At 45.5% G+C, this 5,098-nt stretch overlaps 1 non-coding gene across 1 annotated transcript; it reads right to left on the reverse strand.

Annotated features, from left to right (window-relative positions):
- Window positions 1-2,262: 2,262 nt before the first annotated feature.
- Window positions 2,263-2,424, reverse strand: LOC144095764 (U1 spliceosomal RNA). The gene has a single exon (XR_013306767.1). It is a non-coding gene; the product is annotated as a U1 spliceosomal RNA (small nuclear RNA).
- Between the last annotated feature and the right edge of the window lie 2,674 nt (window positions 2,425-5,098).

The raw sequence follows: 5,098 nt of genomic DNA on the forward strand, positions 1-5,098 counted from the left end.
GATGAAGCGTATCAGCCTCGTGACGACCGTGATCGCACACAAGCTGCGTCCCTTCGGGCGTTGACCATCGCGGTTGATCGTGTCGAGCCACTGGCGTCGACAGCACCGTGACGATCACCTGTACGAAAAAGACCAGCGGGTTGGTGAACCGCATGCCTGAAGTGCCGCCGTGCCCAAGAGGTATATGATCACTTGAGGTGCCGCTATCAACTGTAGACCAATTCGTTACGCCAATTCCAGGACTAATGAACGTGAGATCTAAAACAGATTGAGTGTGTGAGCGAAGATAAGTGGCCGATCCTGAATTTAAGCACATCAGGTTGTGATCAGAAACCCAGTCCCAAAGGCGCTTGCCGCATGTATTAGTCCTAAAACCCCAAGACACATGGTGAGAATTGAAGTCCCCAGCCACGAGAACTGGGTTTTTACAGTTTACGAGTAAAAAGTCCAGAGGTCTAACATCCTGGACTCCATTGGGGAAATAATAATTTGCTATTGAAAATGGAGAGCACCCAGGAAGTACAAAGTCTATTGCCAAAATCTCACAGTCAGGAGACATTGTTGAAAAGATACCACAGCCCTGTGGCAAAATTTTGAAGAGACTAAAGTTAGTAAACCCCCGCCTCTTGACTGGCGGACTAGGCGAAATGAACGGTAATTTTTGATATGAAAATGTTTGTCGGTTGAAAGCCACGTTTCTTGCAGAATTATGACATCTGGATTAAGCTGAGTAGAAAGGCAGTGTAAACCTGTGGAAGCGGAAAGAATAGAGCGACAGTTCCACTGCAGAACTCGCAACGACGCTATGGTTGCGAAAGTCTAGCAGCAGCAACTGCCTGCTCCAAAATGGTATCCTTGGGTTTAGTGCCAAGCTGCTTCTTCTTTGATTTGGTCTGGGTGCCCAGAGAAGACAACGAATGAGACATGCGGGACCCACTGCGCTTAAGAAGCCGCGCATCAGGCTCCACCATCTCGGAATCATACATTATATCAACATCCCTCGAAGTACCCGAGGTAAGTACAGCGGAAGGGACAGAAGTTTGTTCCTGGGGTTGTGATGCTACTGGAATTGGAGACCGGATAAGAGGAGAGGGAATTGTTGTCGAAAGAGGTGCCAAACTAGCCTGCACGGCATGTGTAATCTGAGTCGCTAGAACATTTGTAAGGCACTCCGACAATCTTTTCTGCCATTTTAGACATCGATGCCTCCACAGCAGCCGCAATTGCCTGGGACAGCGTTGAGTCTAACATGACACCTTGCCGAGCGGTCACACCGGCATAACCGCGGGCACGTTCTTTGACCTCTGAAATAGCGTCGCGGCGCGAACAGCGTTTCCTGTCAATTATTTCCAGAATTTGAATTTCCTGAGCTCGAGAGGGACAATTTGAGTAGTTTGCAGAGTGAGCACCACCGCAAAGGCAACACTTCTCATTCTTCTCAGTGCAGGTGCTCGTTGAATGACCATCCCCACAGTTGTAAAACCTCAAGTTGGATTTGCAACCGCCAGCGCTATGTCCATAGCGCCAGCAGTTGTTACACTGCAGAGGCCGAGATGATAATGGGTCTACCCGAAAAATTAGAGGCCATGCCTTGATTTCAGAAGGGCAGGAAGTGCCGGCAAAGGTAGCAGTCACTGATTCAGTGGGCATCCGCACGTTGTTTACATCCCGGCTACAGCGGTGCACAGCAACAACACCTGCAGCCGACAGAAGCTCAAGAGTCTCTGCCGGAGACAGGGAAGAGTCTACGCCTCGTACAATACCTTTCGTGCACGCCAGATGTGAAGGGATGAAGGAACTTACCCGAAGGGAGGCAAAGGATGAGGAGTTTAGTAAATCTCTTACACAGGCGAGGTCTGGCGATCTGCACAGAATCCCGCCGCGTCCAAACTGGCGAACCTCTGAGATTGACTCATAATGAGAAGTCGCCGACTGGAGAGCAGCCCGAACAGCACCAGGGTTGTTCATCTTGATAGCACCACCATCCTTAGGCACCAGCCCGACAGGGATACTGCCGACACCACTGCGCAAAAAGCTTCCAACGGTAGGAGATCAGTGGACAGAGAAGCCGACCAGAGGGAACTCCCCTGGCCGGGAGACTGGGTGGACATAGCCCGGGCTTACTGCCTTACCGCGCAAAGACGCAGAGAGAAAATGCCACAATCAGCCACCCGAAACTTAGCCGATCGTTCCCAGCAGAGCAGAGCCGTCGGGGCAGCGATGAACCGGACGAACGCCACTGGGTCGAACCATTTTTTTTTTCAGGGGCTGGCGCGGACGCCGAGCCCCACTACCAAAAATTACGTGTCCCATCTGCCCCAGTAAGGGGTAGTGGCGCGCTTCAGCCAACCGAAGTGCAATGAAAGGCCTCAGCACGGGGCCCCGACCTTCATGATCGCCGATGACCCGACACCAGGTAAGTATGCCTGACAAAAAACAGTTTTCCCTAGATCGCCGACTGAAATAGAAACGCTGTTCGGACGGAAGTTCTCCTCAAGCGAAAATTGCTGCTTGCGGCACATCTCTAGCGTCCCCAGCTATTAAATTTCACTTCGTAATGTTTGCGCTAGGGCGGGTGAACTTTGTTTTATTCAGGAGTCGATATATTTAGCAAATTATGTATTATCGTGGCTTAGTGCAAGCAAACATTGCAAGATTACTCTAACATTGCAAGATTACTCCAGATAGTGCAAAAGCTTCAACTCTCGGGTGAACGCAAATCACATTTTCCTGCAAATTATTCTTGCGATAGCATTTCTGTGTTGAGCTCTTTACGTGGTCTGAAATATGCGCTCCAATGAACATGTTCTATACATCTCAATGAGCAACTCCCTGAAACTTTTATCCATGCCCATGCTTGTCCGGAAAACACTCTTAATGTTAGCGTTGCAACAAGACCGGTAATTTCGGTCGGGAACATTGCGTCGTATCGTCCTTAAATTAAGTATCTGTTTAAAAGAATTAAATTAAACCAGAAAATGTTGGACACACGCGAACACAGCAAGTATAGCTCCGTTTCAGCGAAAAAAGGATCTTTAACAACGAGAAAGAAATCAGTTCTGCAGAAAAAAACAGAAAGAAAGAGAAGGATAACCGCAGGCATAAAGCGGAACGCACCGTCAACGCGACGTGCGAAGTTCCCCGCCCGGCGTGCGAGTATAATCACCAGCGCGCTGTCAAACGTAAGGCACTTTGATCAAACGTATAAAAAACACGCTCGTAATGAACCATGCTGCGTAGCCCGCCTTTAAAAGAAACAACGAAAGGTCACTGTGCGTAAGTATTGCAGGTGAAAAATTGCACAGTGATGCAGATGTTTTTGTTTTTTTTTTACTATGAAATAAGCGACCCTTTCAGCGCCTTTAAGCGACCCTTACTGCTGAACCTAGTCCCATTTTGCACATTTACTCGAGCTGCTTTCCGGTAAGCTTTGATATTCTTTACCTGCTTTTGTTTTGTGCCTCCGCATAATAAATTGCACGTAGTTTGCAAGCTCATGTTATCGCTCTCTGACGCATTTGTGCATCTCTGCTTCCAGCACGTTGACACGCTTCCCTGCCGTGCAGTCGCGGAGCAAGCTTGCATTAATCGTCAGGCTGTTTTTACGTGTCCATTCGTCTAGTTTTATTAAGGTTAAATTAGCAGCATCAACAAGGTCGTCACTAGTTTTACCAGTTAATAATATGCTGGTATCATCCGCGTACATGATAAATTTCACGGTTGCATCAATATTCACAATATCATTCACGTACATATTAAATAAAAAAAGGTCCTAATATACTGCCCTGTGGGACCCCTGCTGAAATAGATAATGGGTTAGAACTGTGGTTGTTTATGACGACTATTTGTCTACGAAATTCCAAGTAGGAGCGTATAAGAGATGCAGCGTTACCAAGAAAGCCATAGTGTTGGAGTTTCTTAATTAAAAGTTGATGACTGATGGAGTCAAATGCTTTTGACAGGTCAATAAAAATTCCTAGTACAAGTCTTCCGTCTTCAAACTGATTTAGTATGTGTTCTTTTTGTTGTAGCAATGCGAGTTGTGTGCCTAAACCCTTACGGAAGCCATACTGGCAATCAGTCAGCAGGCAATGTTTCTGCTCGAATTCGTATAGTCGCTTTAAAATAACTTTTTCGAAGACTTTTGAAAAGACGGGAAGGATTGATAACGGTCGATAGTTTCCTAAGTCGTTTTTATCGCCTTTTTTAAAGAGCGCAGCGACTCGCGCTATCTGCATCGTTCGAGGAAACGTGCCTTCGCTTATACAGATATTGAAGATATAGGTAAGACAAGGAGAGAGAAGGTCAGCAACATATTTGATTGGTTTTATTTGGATACCATCAATATCTTTAGCGGTACTATTATTTAGACTGTGAATTGTGCTAATTATCTCTCCCTCATTTACTGGATACAAAAATATAGAGCTAGAGTTGTATGGAATACCATCAAGATCATTGTCTGGTGCGTTGTTACTTCCAATTTTAACAAAGTGTTCGTTCTGCAAGTGCTTTTTCCTGTAACTCAAGACCATTTATTTTTAAGCTCTGTATCCTTTCCTCGGGAATATTGCAGTTCAACAAAGAGTTCAGTTTTTTCCACATTGCGGCCGTACCTGGAGCTAGTGAATTAAAGGAAAGTGTATATTAATCTCGCCTGGCCTTTTTTATATCTTTGTCTAAACGATTCCTAATTTTTTTAAAAGCCTGAAATATTTCGGGGTCTCTGGTCTTTTTAAATTCACTGTATAATGCATTCTTTCTCCGTATTCTGGCAGATAGCTCTGCACTAATCCATGGTTTACGTATTTTCTTTTTGTGTTTAATGCACTTAAAAGGAAAGCTAGTGTCATAACTTTCTTTCAATAGGCTTAAAAAAGCCTCGTAAGCCAAATTTGCGTCTTTAAGATCGTATACAGTGTCCCAACATGTCTGAGCTATCTTCTCACGAAAAATAGAAAGAGCCTGATCAGTTATTAGTTGAATGAAATGGTTTGTCTTTGTTTCCTTGTTTCGAACGTGACCCTTGAAACATAAATATATCGGCAAGTGATCACTGAGATCCGATGCGAAGACGCCAGCGTTAATGACTTCAGAACTT

Source organism: Amblyomma americanum, chromosome 6 (assembly GCF_052857255.1).
Source record: "Amblyomma americanum isolate KBUSLIRL-KWMA chromosome 6, ASM5285725v1, whole genome shotgun sequence".
Lineage (NCBI taxonomy): Eukaryota > Metazoa > Arthropoda > Arachnida > Ixodida > Ixodidae > Amblyomma > Amblyomma americanum.